Raw genomic sequence first — 18,836 nt, 5'->3', positions numbered from 1 at the left:
AAAATAGTTACTTATGTAAAAAGAATTGTCTTCACACTCAGACTGAAGAACAGTTTTTCTGTTTAATATATTGCCAAGAATATTGGTGGTTAAACGCTGATAACTACACAGAATCCTTTATTTCACTGGAGTTACTGATGATTAAATTTCTTACTGGCAAACTATAGTAGCAATAATTTTCAATGTTGATTTAAATTTCATTACAAAGCCCTCTGAGGAAAAAAGGAGGGAAATGTCTTAAACATTTTATAGTGAAAGGAAGGCAGCAAATTTAGTGTGCAGAATCTCCTATCACCAGCCATTGCTGACGATACCATTCTAAGATAACCAGTGTAGTAACCCATTCCTTAGTCAAAACTTTGGATGGAAACATTCCACAATGTGTGCCTGAGAGAAACTAAGCTTTTCTAAAAGACGTAAGTCAAAATAAATATTCAGCCTCACATTTACAATAATTTCGCCTATGCTGAATCAAATGAGTAAACTTTTTGTTTACAAAATTATAGTTCACACTTGGGACTGCCAGTCCCAAGCTTGGGACTGCCAGTCTGTAGAGAACATCCATCTTTTCTGTCAAAAATATGATTTTCACTTATGATAGCCAAAGTTTCAGTTCATATTTTATTATTAAAGCCTTAGTCCCAGGTAAGCTTAAAAAGTCAGCAGTGCTGAGTCTGCACTGCATGAGAGTAAGAAACCCTTATTTTTCCATTCTTCCAGCATTTGCTCTTCAGAGCTCAAGAAAATTTTGGCAATAAAGAAAAAAATTTACTGGCTGGATCAGGATCACACGAAATTCAGAAAAGACTGTGAATGAAGAGACTGAAATGAGGTGGAGGTTGGTCAATGGTCATGCCTGGCATCTACCAGATGCTAAGATCAGATGAGTAACTGGCAGAAGGATTACTAGTCCTGGGAGTTGTTTGTGGGTGAAATGAGATGTCTGAACAATCCTATTAGAAAGTATCACACTCACACCAATTCACTGAATAATTCCCAAATAAACAGAACTTTTCCTAAGGTTGAGAACTAACATTAAAGTCTCATCATTTTTATGCTATATGAGTGGTGTATTTTTTGGTTTTTTGGGTTTTGGATATTCTCTGACAAAAAGTCTCACCTATTAAATTGGCATCTAAAGACTTTTTAAAAAAAAGCCCTCAAAAGAGTCGAAAAACTGCAGGAGAAAGGATTTTGTAAGGTAGATTCCATCACTTTGGAATAATCTCCTAGGAAGATGTAATATTTCAATTAAGGACATCAATCCATCTAAGAATACACTTTAAATTTGAGTCTGTTAAATTTGTGTAAAACATTTAAGACCAACATTTGTAAAAACAAAGTTTCTGATATCACAAAAAAGAGAGAAGCAGTATAATAGGTATCATAAAACTCTGAAAAGTGTCATATGGCATCTGTATTATGATGCACAGATTCCCCCTCCATCACTGCTTTGCAGTCATTCTGCTATTTCACAGTTGTTTCATGTCCCTGCCAAACACTTCCAAGATTTGCCAGCATTCAGGAAAGACTAGAAGATCTTGGCAACATCTGGACTCGAGGTAACTTCAAAAAAAGTTGTTATCAGTACACGCTATCTCAAACTTCCATGGTGAATGAGGTAGAGAGAATAGAACTCATCTGGAGTAGCTCTATATTTTTTTCTTAATACAAAAGTCATAATTACCTGAATTAAGACAAACTCCAAAGCTATCGTTTTACACATTTTCATTTATTGAAGTATCAATCATAGAGACTCCTGCCTCTGTCAATGTAAGAACTGAAACACTGTTGATGGTATCTTTATCCTGTCGTCATGGTTTGACCCTGGCACAATGCCAGGGCCCCCGTGAAAGGTCCAAAATGGTTACCGTGAGATGTGATCTGGAAACAGAACAAAGCAGGCTCCAACTTGGGAATGGAGGGAAAAACACAACACTTTATTAATTACAATATCTAAAAAGGAACAAACACAAAACTAAGAATGAAAACCCTCCAAATACATTCCTCCTCCTCCCCTCCATTTTCTCCACAGAATGAAATAACACCATAGATTTCCACCCTGTCACCATCTCTCACATAATCAACTTTCAGTCCATCATCACCCCTCAAATAATCCACCCTCAAATCCATCAGGGAGAGAGGAGTCCCCCTTTGCACCATAGGCTCTCCCTGGAAACACAATTGAAACCTCCTGTGCTTCTCTGTCACTCATGGCACCACCCAGAGAACCTCGGCCCTCGTGACTTCTCCCCCGCCCAAGTCCAGTGCTCTCACCACTGCACATGGGCCAGGACTGCTTTTAGGGTTCCCCGTTTAAGGATGCTCTACCCAGTTCCAAAAGCAGCAGTCTCTCAACTTCGGGACACCAGTGCCCCCAAATTTCACCCGCTGGGGCCGAGGGGCCTCATGAACAGAGACCTCAAACCCTCTCTGAAGACAGAGGGCATCCCACACCCTTCTCACCCATCTCTGTTCTCACCACTGCTTCACCTCTCAACTTTGGGACACCAGTCCCCCCCAGATTTCACCCCCTGGGGCCGAGGGGCCTCATGAACAGAGATCTTCCTCTCCATGGAGACAGAGGGCATCCCACACTTTCCTCAGCCGTCTCTGTTCACACCACTGCTTCACTCTTGACTCTAAGGCATTGCCTCCCTCTAAATACAGTCTCTGGGTCACAGGGAAAAACATGGGTCTGTCCATGGCCATACAAGAAAGAGTCCAGCTCAAGGCTACTCCATCATCTCTTCTCACCGCTTCTGACATCTCTCACTCGTACTCTCTTTCCTCACGCTTGCCCACTGCTTCATCTCTCTCTCCTCATTCTGATTCAGGAGGATCAGTATTTGTAAGGTTTCCATTATTCTACCAAGGGTTTAAAATCTTCGCCTCTGTCTGCCCAGGACTCCCACAGCTGCCAGGCGCCTTCTCTCACCGCATCCCCCACTTCTGGCCGGCCGTGCTGCCCGCACAGTCTCTGTCTCTCTCTCCGGGGGGGCTGCCCAGACATTCCAGGTCTCCTCCACCCCTGCACCTTGCAGGGCTCCGGCCTTCCTCCCCACAGGCCGCATGGCCTCCCCCTCCCTCACCCAGACACAGCTGGGCAGGGGAGAGGTCAGACTCCACTCACCGCAGGATCCAAAATCTGGGAATCTTCTGCTTTTAACCCCTGTGTGTTCTCAGAGGCATATCCAAATCCTCAGTGGCCACCACAGGTGCCAATTTCAAATCTGGCCACTGATTGGTTTGACCACGACTTTTCCAGAAACTCCCTTCCGGGCCAAACCACGACACCTGTGAGGGTTAAAAAGGAAATATCTGTAGGTTTTAAGATGAAATTGTAAAAGAGATTAAGACATAACAGAGGCAAAAAGGAGAAAAAATCATCCTAAATAATTTATTATTGATTTAAGATTTTTAATGAAATAATGTGAATTTATCTTTTTTCCCCCTTCAATAAATTTCTTTTAAAAATTCTAGATTTTTTTAGAAAAAGTTGAAATTCTATGTTTTGGCATTTCCAAATAGAAAATGAAGAAAAATTCAGTTGTTTTAATTAGCTGGCTTCATCTTAGTTTCATCTCCTGTTAAATTCAGTGAAAAATTATGTATTTGTAATACTGCCCCAAAACATTAGATCTTTATGGCTGTCTGACTATATATATCCTAGAAACCACCTTGAATGGTTGTATTTCCTTCACCCCTTTCTGAAAGAATGGGTATCCAAATATAATATTTTAAAACGCCAATAGGTTGATGGGGAAATTCAGTTTAATTCTCTTTTTGAAGACAATTAACACAAAATATTTCACAATGTTCTAAATTGACAAGCTAATAGAAAGTAATTTAAAGGTTGTGTTGTGGGTTTTTTCCATAAGCTATTTCTGTAATAAATTATAAAAATGAAAAATTACCAACCAGCATATGTGTTCTAAGTGCGATAGTAATTGGTTGACTGCATTGGTTGACTCCATTCCAACGTGAAAATTTAAAAATAGTTGGGCCAAGAAAGAAAGGGGAAGGCACAGATTCTCCAAAGAAAAATACCTGCTATATTAAGGAGCTTGTCTGGGAGGACTGAACATAAGACTCCAATATTTTGGTGGAAATTTGTTTCTTTCCCCCATGGGTGCATGGGTGCATGGGTTGATGGCCTCATAGATCTTTAGCAGTGTGTAGAACTAATGTACATAATTTTTATCAGTGAAGGAAAAAGTTGCAAATAAGTAAGATAAATTAAACAAGGAATATCAGTAAAGAAGAATTCAATAATAGTTTTAATCCCAGACTATGAGAAGTTCAAATTCCAGTTTGAGGAAATTCTGGTCACTCCTTCCTAATCCTACTCACATGTCTTAGTCATGTCTATGCCATTTGGGGGCTGTGCCATGCATTGCATAGGTCTAATGAATCACATCTAATTGCAAAGGGGCAGATTCAATGCTTGCTGTCATGACAGGGATATATAAGGATGCTACCACCTCTTAATTTCTTTCAGCCATAGAAGTGCATGTTCTGTAATTCAATAAGTAGAAGTAGAATTTTTCATGTAGAATTTTTAAGAACCCAAAAATGTATTGGATAGAAAATAAAGTGCAGAACTGATGGATGCCACATATGACAAAACACAGTAATATGAGTCCTTCTGTTCCCTCTGTAGGTGAAGAATGACTCTACGAGAAAAGATAAAGGCTGCCTGGCAAAAAAAAATTAACCATATGTTCCTGCAGCCCTCCTACATCACTTGCAATTTGTATAAAATATGAGCCAGGTCAGATGCAGCAAATGGATAAGGTGACAGCAGCAGGGTACTCCCACCCAAGAGTGGGTACCATTAAAAACCTGAACTCTCAGAATCACAGGTGTGGCTTTACAGCCATTTACACGTTTATGTGAGATAGATAACTGTGCATAACAGCCTGCATGGAAAAAGAAGGAAGAGAAGATTTTTACAGAGGAGCAAGGCAGAGATGCCACCAATGGAAACATTCTAGGTTTGGTTCATCTGTGGTGTCCTATGCTGTCTTGTCATGTCATTTAATGTACATACTCTTTACTATATAAAATAGGATAGTATTTGCTAGCTTTATGGAAGTTGTATTTAGAAAAAAAAATCCCAATTTTGTCTTGTCTAGTGTTACAGATACAAGTCATAAAACTAGAAAAAAGGAGACACTTCAAATGGAGATACAATGCAGTAGAACATTATTTAAAATTTCATAAATTGCTTTGGCTTTATTCACTTTCATTTATATATTTTTCCTTATTCAGAATAAGAAAGAATCAAGAAAGCCCTGTAGGTCATGGAGTTGTTTCTGTTACACTTTTTTCCAGTGCGCACTGACTCTCAGAATGGTATTGCAATGACCAAATAATCTGGAAATTGCAAAGAATTCTAAAATATATATCTATATGTGGGGGACTTCCATGAGCTTTGCAATTCAAATATACTTTCTTGTCCTTAGAATCAGCAGGAAAATCAGACCATATTACTCATAGAAACACCAGTACATAATCAAAGCTTTCTGTGGAAAAAGACTTGCTATAGCTTTGGAATTTCAACAAATGGTAATGTATTACAGGTTTTAAAATGTTATATGTGATTATGTAAAATTTTCTTCCTTTTTGAAAGACTCAAAACCCTTTACTTGAGATAGTATGTTAAAAAAGTAATAGCTAACAAAAAAAAAAAAAAGGAAGAAATATTGCTAAGGTAATATAATAAAGTAGTATGACTTATTCTACAGTTGTACATTAGAATGTGCAGCTTTCTCATCAGATATATTTTGGCCTTAATTCTAAAAACAGCTCAAAAGAACTGTGACATGTAGAAGAATTAACCCCACCAAGTAAGGTAAACAAAAATACTTCTGTTTGCAGCAGCACACATCACAAAGAGTTAGAGTTGCTAAGAAAAATAACAAGTTAAACTAATGGCAGCAACAGGTGGCAAATATCAAGTAATACATATCAAAATATGGTAATTCATTGTAGTTCACTGTCTTCTTTAATTTTGGTACTTATCTGTATCTTCATATGAATTCAAATTTCTGGAAAAGAAAAGCTGGATAGATCCATGGAATACATCTATACCTCCAGTTAATTCATAATGTTCAGAATGAAGTGTAGTATTCAGAAAAGTAAAAGGATGCAAGTATAGCATTCCTGACCACATAAATTGGGAAAACTAAAATGCTCACTATGCTACAGAAAAATGTGGAATTTTAATCCACTTAGGCTTGCTTAAAGCTCTTGAATCACTTAGTTTCATAATGCTCACAAAGTTTAGAGTACTAGACTGTAGATTTGGGTGAGGGGGCATAGTTACATTGACCTAGTAGTTACAGTAAAACATGGGAGCAGGGTTTTCTTTGTTATTTTTATGATTTCATATGTTCACAACATAAAAATCCTCCAGGGAATACTGAGGAAAGCATGACACATTGAGGGCTTTATGACCACCTGATGTATCTGTAAGACCTAAGGTTGTACTCAACCTGCTATGAGAGCCCTACCAATACCAGCTTTGAGAGAGCAAGATGCATCTCAGGAATTCATTTAGCCATTTTGGCGTTTGGGCATCTAGATATCAAAATAATGAATTTAAATACAAAGTCCACTCAACTTCATTCAGATGTCATGAGTTCACAGTCTGAGAATTGTGACCTTTGCCTTACTGCTAATTATTTCAGCAAGTTTGGACAGGAAAAAAGCACTGAAAGTCTTGATACAAAGAAGACCTGTGGTACCAAAAAGGATGAGGAATATGGGAAGCATAGGTGATTTAAGCTTTTTCTGAGAGGCAAATTTCTGTGTTCTTAAATTCTGTTACATTTGTGTTTTCTCCATTTATTATTATCATCCTATGAAAAGATCACATCAAAACCTTGAGTTGCGAGTTATGCAACTCATCTTTTCTTTAAAAAGACTGTACACTTGTTAAATTAATTTCTTTTTTCTTTCTCTCTTTTTTTTTTTTCTATGTCTTATGCATGCTTTCTATCCCTTTTTGCAGGACTTGTAAAGGCAGGAAGATTACTGTTCTGTATGTTCACATTCAGGACAGAACAATAGAATAGTTTGTGTTCAAAAACATGGGTAAAATTCCTCTAGTCAAACATCCCACATTTTTGACTAGATCAGGCTAGTCAGAGCCCAATCCAACTTGACCTTGAGTGTTTCTAGGAATGGGGCATCTACCACTTCTCTAAGCAAGCTCTGCCAGTGTTTGACCACCATCACCATAAAAGTCCTCCCCTTATTTCTAATCTAAATGGACCTTCTCATAGTTTTAAACCCCTGCCCCTTGTCCCATCCCAAAAGGCCCAGCGCAAGAGAGATGCTGACCTGTTGGAATGAGTCCAGCTGAGGGTTATTACATTTTTCACAGGTCTGGAGCCCCTGTCTCATGAATACAGGCTAACAGAGCTGTGGCTGCTCAGCCTGGAGAAAAGAAGGCTCCAGGGACACCTTCTAGCAACCTTCCAGCACATGGAAAGAGCTTGCAAGAGAGCCAGAGAATTGTCGTAAGGGTATGTAGGGATAGGATAAAGGAGAATGACCTTAAGCTGAAGGAGGGTAGATTTCAATTAGATCCTAGGAATAAATTGTTTACTGTGAGGGTGGTGAGTCACTGGAACAGGTTGCCCAGGGAAGCTCTGGACTCCCCATCCCTGGAGGTGCTCAAGCCCAGGGTAAATAGGACTCTGGGTAACCTGATCTTGTGCAAGGTGGCCCTATCCATAGTGGGTGGATTTGACTTAGTTGATGTTTAAGATCTGTTCCAACATTAACCATTTTATGGTTCTATGATCTTTCCTATAGCCCCCTTTAAATACTGAAAGGCCACGTAAGAATTCCCCAGAGCTCTCCTACTCTCAGAGTAGGGAAGCTCTGGGGAATCCTTTGGTGGCCTTTCAATATTTAAAGGCTGAACAACTCATGCCATGCTTGAGTATGTTGAACTGGACTTCTTTGCAGAAATCTCTCTTCTGGGACAAATACCTGTATTATTTTCAAAAAGCACAATAAGGAATTTTTATGTTATATGTTTCTATCACAGAAGTTAAAGTAACTCTGCTATTAAGATTTGAGCACTATATCTGAGGCTGGCGCAGAAGCAAAGAAATAATCTGGCAAACCTATTTTAAGCAAGGAAAATGTGGGTATAAATATGTCATGTGTATTATATTGTAATTCAGTTGCCTGCTTCTCACACTGCACAAGAAAGAATACTAATGAATATGGGCATAAATAATCAGTGCACTCATCAAGATATAGTTCAGTAAAAATGTGAATTAATGAATTAATGCAAACCTAAAATCATGACTTTCTATTTAGTTGTTATCCCTTGCAGATTAAAGATACACGATTAACAAGTATCCATGAACATCAGTTATTTTTTCTCCTCTTCAGTAACAACTCTGTAGGCAAGATGTTTTTCTACATTCTAGGATTGCTAGAAAAGGGAAAGAGGCAATGCTAGCTAAGTGCTGATGTCATTAGCAACACAGGTTTTCTTTCTATCTGTACTATTTGCAAATAATATTAAATAAGTAAATAAAATGCTCTCTTTGGGTAAAGACTGGAATTTGTGTTCAAATGAATATTTCTGTAATGAGGAATGAGCAGAACAAGTTTTATTTCTGTCTGCCGTACAGACTAAAGTAACAGGAAAAGTCCAGTGTGTGAATATAGTTTTCCTAAAAGATGGAAAAAATGAAGTTAGTTATTTATCTGAATTTCAGATGGAGCATGGAATACTACCAGAGACTATCTGGAGACTAAAAAGCAACATGATCATGAAAGAGAGTGTTCATCAGTTTTAGTTACATTGATTAAACTGCTTTTCAGATAGATATTTTGGTCTGTAGCAGAGTAATTGAAATAAAGGGTCTATTCCAAAGAGACCAAAGTAATTACTAAAATACAAGACATAAATAAATCATAATTTATTATGCCTAATAAAGGGATAATTAAATAAAATGCAATGGGGTGTCGTATTATACATAAGAGGCCATGATAGATGGCCGACTGATACCATCTTAATTTAAACTTCAGTGACAGTCTAGAAAGTGGAAATCTGAAGGGTTTCTATGCCTCTTCTCTATTTTGAATACAATGGAAACACACTGCAGATACAAGCACTTAAATAATTTCAGAAATATTTCTTAATTTTTTTCCAAATTAAATTACAGGTTACCTTGTACCTAAAGCAGAAACATTTAGTTTTCCTATAAATAACACTAGTAAAAGCTGAGGTATAATAATGCCATCAGCAGAATAATAGAATAAGCTGAGTTGGTATGGACTTATCGGTGTCATCACGTCCAACTCAGCCCTGCACAGAACATCCCCAACAGTCACAACACGTGTTTGACAGTGTTGTTGTAATGTTTCTTGACTTTTGTTAGGTATGGTGCTGTGACCATTTCCCTGGGATGAAAGTTCCACTGCCCAAGCACCCTCTGGGTGAAGAACCTTGTCCTGATATCCAACATAAACCTCCCCTGACACAGCTTCATGCTGTTTCCTTGGGGTCCTGTCTCTGGTCACCAAAGAGATCAGTGCCTGCCCCTCCTCTTCCCCTTGTAAGGAAGTTGCAGACTGCAATGAGGTCTCTCCTCAGACTTCTGTTCTCCAGGCTGAACAGACCAAGGGACCTCAGCTGTGAGTGGGTATCAAATACAGGGTGACCCCAACGTCTGGGAATGATTGGCATCTGACTCCATTGATTCAGAATGCTGAACAATTGCTTTATTAAAACTATACTATATTACATTAATACTATATTATAACTATACTAAAGAGATGCTATACAAAAGATACATACTAAAGAAAAACCTGTGACTGTCTGCCACAGCCAGGACACAGCTTTGACCCAATTGGCCAAGGAAACAAAACAATCCTCAGCAGAATCCAAGTGACAAATCACTTCAGGTAAACAATCATTCCACATGTGCAAAAACAACAGGGGCAGAAAATAGAGATAAGAGTTGTTTTCTCTTCTTTGTGATTCTCCAGGAAAAATCCTGTGAGAAAAAATTATGTCTCTCTCTCTGTTCAGAGAATGTGAATCCCGCAAGTGGGGGCTGTCCCTCAAAGGCCTTTCACCATGATCGTTGCCCTCCTTTGGACACTCTATCTAGTTTAATGCCTTTTTCTATTGTGGTACCCAAGACTGCCCCCAGCACTGGAGGTGAGCCCACCACAGAGCAGAGCAGAGCAGAGCAGAGCAGAGCAGAGCAGAGCAGAGCAGGACAATCCCCTCCCTTGCCCAGCTGGCCATGCTGTGCCTGATGCACCCCAGCACATGCTTGGCCCTCCTGGCTGCCAGGGCACTGCTGACTCGTGTCCAACTTGTCATGGACCAGGTCTCATTCTGAAGCTCTGCTTTCCAGGCTCTCCTTCCCTGGTCTATAAACATATCCAGAGTTGCCCCATCCCACGGGCAAATTCTGTCATTTCCTCTTGTTAAATGTCATAATGCTGGTAATTGTCCATCTCTAATTTGTTGAGGTCATTTTGCAGTAATTGTACTAATGATGGGCAAACATTTTAGCCAGCAGTTAACACCCCACTACAGGTAATAGAAAACCTTATAGTTTTCCAAAATTCACCCAGAACACTAATGTGTTCTGTTTGCTATGTAAGGAATTTAAAGTTAAATTGAAATTGTGAGACTGAGAACATTTCTCAGAAATTGGTGTACACTACTGATGTTGCATTTTCATGAGACAAGTGAGATGTGTCTCAGTGATATAGAATTTCATTTCCCCTCCCCTAATACAAATAATGCAGCTGAAATCGGGTTACAAGGCAGATAGTCATAGTGTGAGCCAGCAGATTTGTAAAAGGAGAGGGTCATGGAGCCAGGACTAGTGATTGTATGGTGTTGCATTGATAATGACTCCCCAGTCTTAAACGTCTGTAATTAAACAATGTGAATGGTAGTTGTAAACTTGTGTAATCAATCTATATTTCTAGAAGAGATTTTTATAATGTTGTAGCATGAGTATGAATTTTCATGAAAAGTTTAATAAGAGTATTAGAATGTTATAATGTTTTAGAATGCTTTTTCATCCAAGAATTCCAAGCTTAAGCACATTAATAAAAACAACAAATAATTAGGAAGGTTTGAATGCATTCAGCTTGTGGATTCCTGTTTGAAGCAGATTACCAGGTGAATTTCATGTGGTTGCAATTGGGATTTTCTTAATTTCTCATTAGAAGTATTGGACTACTTTTTAAACACACACTTAATCCTCATTAAAAGCCTAGAAACAATTTCTCTAGCATAACTGCTGATTGATTAATATTCTGAGAAAGTGTTCATGTATCCTTTTACAAACTACACAAGAGGGTATTAGAGAATATTAGGATCACAAGATACTGAGCTTTCAGACAGCCAGAGAGGCACTGGGTCAGTATGTCAAACACTTGAACTGCTCCCCAGTGTTTAGACACCACATTTATTTGTCTGCACCCTCATGCTGGGCTCCACCTCCCTCTGCCCCAGCCCTGACAGGGAGTCCCAGGGGAGGTGGGGTGGGCTGGGGGTGATGAGGGTCTGAGATGTGGCCACAGCCCTTGGTGTCAAGCTGTCCCCACACAGACAGGAGCGACAACAGGCTGTCTGTGTTGGTCACTGTCCTCATACGCCTGAGTTATCATTTGCTCCTCTGCACTCAAGCAAATCTGACAAACAACAGAAGTTTTTCTTGGGAGGCCAAGGGCTGGGCTGGCACCACTCTCACTCACCCTGTTATGACGGCAGCTCTGTCACAGCAGGCAGAGGACAGGCAGGGGCTGTGTCACCAAGGGCTGGTGAGGATGTAAAAAGAACTGCACTGTATAAGATTTATTTTATTATTGCAAGGCCCAGTCTAGCCACAGTGGTCATGAACAAGGTATAGAAGCAGCGAGCTACATTCATGGTTGTGGTGGGTTAACTTTAGCTAAGGGTCACAGTCCCACCACGGTGTTCACTCTCTGCTTCTCCTCAATGGGACAATGAGAAATAATGGGACACTGGATGAAAAAACTTTGTACTTGAGATAAAGCCAGGGAGGTTGCTGAATGGTCATGCAAAATGGCTTCGAGAAAATTAATTTAATATAGTGACAATTAAAATAGATTTTGGCAGTACAAAATTGAGGCAAAAATTAAAACTACATCTTCCCCTTTCCCAGCTTCAACTTCACTCCCCTAACACCCCCAATCCCACATGGTGTAGGAGGGTGAGGAACAGGATTATGGTCACTAAGTAACTGTGACACTGCTGGTCCTTCCCATGCCTCTGAGCTCCACCGGCAACAGCTGCAGTGCGTGTCCTTAACAATGGCTGCAGTGTGAATTTCTGCTTCACCATGGCCTCTCTGTGGGCGGCCAGGCAGCACCTTTCCAGCACCTGAAGCACCTCCTCCCCTTCATCCTGCTCTCTCCCTGGTGCTTACACTGCTGATTCTCACTTTTCACCCCTCACCCCCCTGCTCTTCCACTTTTTCTTTCCATTTCTCAAATATGTTTTCATGGGGCACCCCACACTTGGCCCAGTTATCTCCTGAGATGGGTGTGCTGGAGCCAGCTGAAGCCAGCCTGCCTCTCCTCACAGAGCCCAGGCAGCTCCCCTCGCCAGCGTCTCTCCAGAGACAGCCAGCATACGTGTCATGTACGTGCACATTTATATGGCCCAGCTCTCTGCTCCAGAAGCAGTTTTGGGTTCTGCGTGACTGCACTGGACAGTTTGAACTGCTCACTTCTTAACATGAGCAAGAGCACAAGAAAAGATTATTTACTGAGTCAGAAAAATCTTGACAAGAATGATGATGCAGAGTATATCAAAACTTCTGGTTAACCAGGAAGCATCTATACAGAAAAGAAATAGAATATCTATCAACTTTCTGCTTTAATACCCCAGTGACAATGTTTCTACACCTCACAGAGGTTTATGTGAAAACATCACCCATGTTTTTGCATCTTAAACTGAAGTGCAGTGAGATTGGTGGTGTCATAGAGTGTCACACATACCACGGGGTTACAGATATGCATAGCAACTGAGCAAAGCAAGAGCTAGTTAATGCACTTTTAAATTACTGTTTTCAATCCAGGCAATTAAAATCACTCTTACTGTGTTAAGATTTACTGTGTTAGCTAGTATTTCCCAGGAGTGTAGGATATGAAAAATATTCCAAATATTATCAAAGGTAACTTTTTAAACCACAACTAAAAAAAAAGACACTAAGCTATTAAAATGTTATCCAAAGGAGGTCCAGGAGGATGGAGAGAGGTCTGGAGGAGAAGCCTTATGAGAAGCCCTAATGTAATTTTATTTTCAGCCTAGAGAAGAGGAGTCTGAGGGCTCCCGTCTTTGTGGTCTTCAGTACCATTACAAGGGGAAGTGGAGGGGCAAGTACCAATCCCTTCACACTCGTGCCCAGTGACAGGACTTGAGGGAATGGCCTGAAGTTGTGTCAGAGGAGGTTTGGGTTGGATATGTTCAGTAAAAGGTTTTTCACCCAGAGGTTGCTTGGGCTCTGAACAGGCTCCCCAGGGCAGTGGTCACAGCCCTAAGCCTGACAGAGTTCAAGAATCATTTGGACAATGCTGTCAGGCATGTGGTGTGACTCTTGGGGTGTGCTGTGCAGGGCCAGGAGCTGAACTTAATGATCCTTATGGGTCCCTTCCAACTTAAGATATTCTATGATTCTATGGTTTTATGGTATTGATAACAGTCCTTAAGCGTTACTTGAGTTCAAACTTTCTCCTTGCAGCATATCTGCCCTTACAAGATGCTGAGCTATGTGGTTTCTTAGCAGCAATCTTCTCGGTCTGTGGAATGGGAGGACAGTTCTTACTCAGTTTTTCTTCACCTAGCAGTCAAGGTAGCTGAATGCATATGTTCAGGCAGCATTTTAATTTGGGGAAAGAAAATATTCTTCCCCATCAGCTCCGCTAATGCCCCTTTAAGAGAGTGTTTTTTTACTGCAGGTGTTATAGGTGGAAGGTTTTGCTAATCTTTCTGAAGGTGAACTAGACAGCTTTTCAGTCAAATCATTTGTGTTCAGCTGTCATTCTAGCACAATGACAAAATCTGTCTTAATGGCTGTTGTAAAAAAGGGTGACAGCAATTCTTTAAAAGCAGTGTAAGTCAGCAAAATTTAAAATCCAGTTTTTACAGGGAAAGAAATGTTTTCTGATCTCTGAATTTTCTTTCTTTTTGAAGGTCTGTTAAGCTCAATTTAGATTGAAGGTTTTTCTAGAGAAAAGCTATAAGATACTGTAAAATTATAAAACTTCCAGAGCAGCCTCAAAAGAGAAACTCCTAACAGATCTTACATCCAAAACCACTCATTTGATTGTGCGCAACCCTTACCCAGAAAAGTACATACTTGACATATCATGGACCAAAAGACATGCCCAATTATATAGAATTCCCGATTATTAATATGTTAAATATATTTATCAAGAAAGCTGATACAGTTGCACATGAGAACTACATATGCTCCTGAAATATGTGTATCACCAGAGTTTATTAAAATTTAAACAAAGACAAGGGAATTTCATTTTAAATTGGTCCCACAAAATGGTAGTTTTTGGTAAAGGTGGATCAAGTTTTAATGTCATTCAGTTCACACTTAATTTTGAATATTTTTTCACTCCTGGTTTGTTTTTTTTTTTTTTTTTCAGTTTTGCTTGTTATATGCACTAAATGTGATGACTTTAAGAGATCTTCTAATTAACCTTTGTTACCATGGAAACAATTTTACCTCTTAAATATGTTCAGGAACAAAAAAATATTTGGTCAGTTTCAAAGAAAGAAACCATTGCTCTGTTAATCTAAAAGCTAGAGACATTCCTCTTCAGCTTAAGCACTGAAATAACTAATTAACTTTGGTGTTAATATTTATTTTATAAGTAAGTTCAAGAATAGACCTGTTCACTTAACATATAAGGAATATTTATTTTAATCATAGAATCATGTAGGTTGGAACAGATCATTTGGCCCAGGCATTGACCCAGCACTGCCAAGTGTACCACTACACCCTTTTCCTAAGTGTCACGTCTACATGTTTTAAATGCCCCTGGAGACCGCAATTCAACCACTTCCCTGGGCAGCCTTTTCCAATGTTTGCAACCCCAAACCTTTGCAACCTTTTCTGGGAAGAAATTTTTCCTAATATCTCATGCAAACCTCACCAGGTACAAACTTGAGGCCATTTCCTTTTGTCCCACTACCAGTTACTTGGAAGAAGAGACTGACACTATCCTATAATCTGTCAAAATACAGTCTTCTTTAAAATAACAAAAAAAAAGAAAAAAAAGCCCATTAATTCATCACCAAAAAAAAAAAGTGTTTCAATGACTACTATATCTGTGTATAACCAACTTTAACATTCATGAAAGTGGCTGTAATTTAAAGCATTTATTTTGGATATTTAGAAACAGGTATATATATATAAATAATATAAATGTATATATTTGTATATTTTATATCTGCAACCTGGGGCATTATATTATATCTAAAAGACATATTTGAATTAACACAAAGTCAAAAGACATTGAGGAAACTTTCCTTTTGCCAAGTTTATTCAATCAGAATTGATCCTAGTATGCTGCATGCTGGACCAGCATGCTGTACATCTATGAATGAGTATACTCTGCAAAAGAGATCTAATTCTGGTCTCTTATTTTTATATTTGTATATTCTGAAATACATTTATTTATTTAAATATCAGGCAAGATAGAATTTTTTTTTTCTCTTACTAGAAAAATGACCTGAAATAAACACATGCCTTCTAAGATGTCTCAATTATCCAAACCACGTGCCACAACAACCAATATTTTAGTAGATTTTTTTAGTAGTGTGTTTCTTTAATTCAGACTGGTAAATGCTGAACCAAATAGATGGTATGGACCCACCAGGAACTCTGAATCAAGAAAAGTTAGATTCAGAGCTTCTGTATCCTCAGATTCAGTGATTTAAACATTTTCAATTGTGAATTGCATCCTGCTTTTTCTTTTCTCTGGATGGTATAAAACAAACGGTGTAAGGATAAAACCAGTTCAATTAGCTTTACTGCAACACGTCTAAAAGTTTTGGGAACAGTAACTAAGTATGATAAGGCCCCAGTCACTACCAAGTAGATAATTTCATGTGGCCTACAGTTAATTTTTTGTGTACTCAGCTATTGGTGGCAGTATTATGGTGATATGGTAGTTAAAACTAATAAAACCCCTATGAATCTCAATAAACTTATGACTACTTGATGCTGCTTGAATTGGGTCATATTACTTAATCCCAGTCTTAAGCCGTCACTTAGAAAACATGATTTACATAGGAATTCAGCTATAGAATAAAGTAGGTTTAACAGAACATTTTCTTCCCCTGAAGGACATCCTGTATAAAATGGAACAGGGTGAGTAGTGCAGAAGTTCTGGGCCCTGATGACCATAGCACTGCTGTAAGGCCTTGAGATACGTACATTGACAAAAACCAGGAGAAAACTACAGACCTCAGATTTAAACTGTTAATATTTTTATATTCTCTGGTCATCAAAATGTCCAGTTGCTTTATATTTGATTTCTGTGTTCAGCATTGCCAACTCTAAGATAAAAACAGAAAATAAAAGTAAAAAGAAAAAAGAAAATTATTTTTCTATGGTTCTTGGAGAGTTTCTGTTTTAGAATTGAAGGGAAAATGTGTGTCTTTACAGTTCAATTTATAGACTAAAATAAAACATTTATAACAAGGAAATAGTCTCCTCTCTCTTCTACAAGATGAAATCCTGGCTCCGTTAGGTCACAGAGGAACTATTATAAATACCTTCACTTACATCCAGATTTCCCCACAGATTTTCAAACTAGTTTTAATATTCAGTAGATCACTATGTCATTCCTACTCAGTTCTGTTTTATCTTCATGTACTTCTATGAAAACACTCAGCAGAAAAGGACATGCAGTCATATTTTCCTGGGCACAGTTACCATGGAGCTGTCAATCAGAAGAACAGAGCCATCACAGGTCAGCACCTTAAAATAGTTATCCTTGGCCAGCTGTGATTCAGTGAGTTTACTACTCTGGCTCTTGCACATGGAAAATGTTACATGGCTACATGGAGGCAAGAAACAGTTAATGATCTCCCTGAAAATGAGAAAGGTTTTATGCCAAGTCCCCAAGGAAGTATATTCCTTAGTAAAGAATTTGAAAACTTTGCTATTTCTATTATGCTATTTTTGCTTTATCTGCCTAATTGATAGGTTCATTAAAACTGAAAACAAAAGATGCAGGAGTATGCAGAAAAAAAAAAATTACATGCAAAAGCAAACACAGTGTAGAATACTCTTGGAAGGTCCCAGTCTCTAAATCCTGGCTTCCCTCTGCCTCCAAACATGACTGCAGAATAAGCACTTTTTTCAACAAAGCTGTTCAGCCAAAGATGGAAGGAATAATTCAGGATTGTATTCCCTTCCACTGAGGCTGTTGATGACAGTTCCCATTAAGTAGAAAGGCTCAGATAAGGACTGTTGTGACTTGGGTATTTCTTAGTTCAACTGAGTGTTTTAATTACTAATTTCCTAATAGTTGGTGATTAATGCTCCCTTGGATATTTAAGGTGGAAATGGTAATAGTGACAAATAGGAAACCTCTCAAGGTTATAGTTGTGGAACAGAAAATGAATTGAATTCAGTAGATAACCAAGGATGACGACAGGTTTCCAGTATTAATTCTCATATCCTTCAGAGTGAAACAGTTCCATTTTTTGCTTCAAAATATGAATTTTTCTCTATAAATTGTTCTAACTTTTAAAAATTCTTACATCAGTTTCTGATGAAAGGGATTTGGGATGCCACTGAGAAATCGGGGCGGGGGGGGGGGGGTATCTTTATGAAAAACAAAGGAAAAATTGCATTTTGGGTCAAGGCAAATAACTATACCCTGAGAACCTTTCTGTTGACCCATCAAGTCCTGTGCCAAAATCATGGGACAGTGAATTGGAGCACTGTTTTTTGTTTCCTATTGCTCAAAAATACTGTTTGGTGTCAGTGAATTCATATTCTAGACTGTTGTTCCAATTTTGGAACATTGGAACATTTGGAACAGTGTGCTTATCTAAGGTTGTGAGAAAAAATAATAAAATTTTTAAAGAAAGCTTTTATCATCTCCATCAGCATAAAAGTAAGCAGAAAATTTCTAAAAACCTAGGACTTGTCTAAGGGAACTGAGAGGTTTTCCATGTTTCACTAAACAACTGAAAAAACCCATATAAAATATAATTATTTCAATTAAAGAAAAATAATGAGATCTAACCCCTTGCTCTTTAATATTTTTTTTGTCTTTTTTAGTCATACTGAATAAAATCAACCCCAAAACCAACAAACATGGAGCTTGAAATTATTGCTTCAGTTACTGCATGAATAGAGCTTATTCCATGTGGACTCTTACATATTTGATACAGAGAGTGCCATATAGACCAAAAATAATGTTAAAGGAATGAATGAAAAACTGATTCCCTAATCTATAATCAATGTGACATCTCTTCAATATCAGCAATGCTCTTAGTATTCCCAGCATTATGTCCAACCTCCAAAGCTCCTTTTCCCGGCTGCCTGCCTCTTGCAGGTCCCATCTTGCAACCCTAAAAAGGTCTTACATTTTTCTGATATTTTTCCTATAATTATAATCTGTGATGCTTTTTCAAGTACCGAATAGTATGTCTGAATTCTGGCCACATTAACCAAGTGATGGTAAACCACTTGGACAGACACCATTTTTAAAAAATTGTTGGTAAATAAGATGCAGCTGAGGTGGACAAATTTCTCCCACTCAGTGTG

The 18,836-nt window shown here is 38.6% G+C and overlaps 1 long non-coding RNA gene across 1 annotated transcript; it reads left to right on the top strand.

The window, feature by feature from the left end:
* The first annotated feature begins 5,257 nt into the window (after positions 1–5,257).
* Positions 5,258–17,025, top strand: LOC135295537 (uncharacterized). Its single transcript, XR_010357665.1, has 3 exons — positions 5,258–5,571; positions 7,394–7,535; positions 16,951–17,025. It is a non-coding gene; the product is annotated as an uncharacterized LOC135295537 (long non-coding RNA).
* The last annotated feature ends 1,811 nt before the right edge of the window (positions 17,026–18,836 follow it).

This window comes from Passer domesticus, chromosome 2 (assembly GCF_036417665.1).
Source record: "Passer domesticus isolate bPasDom1 chromosome 2, bPasDom1.hap1, whole genome shotgun sequence".
Lineage (NCBI taxonomy): Eukaryota > Metazoa > Chordata > Aves > Passeriformes > Passeridae > Passer > Passer domesticus.
Note: the sequence above shows the minus strand (reverse complement) of the source record. Positions and strands in the feature narration are given on the sequence as shown.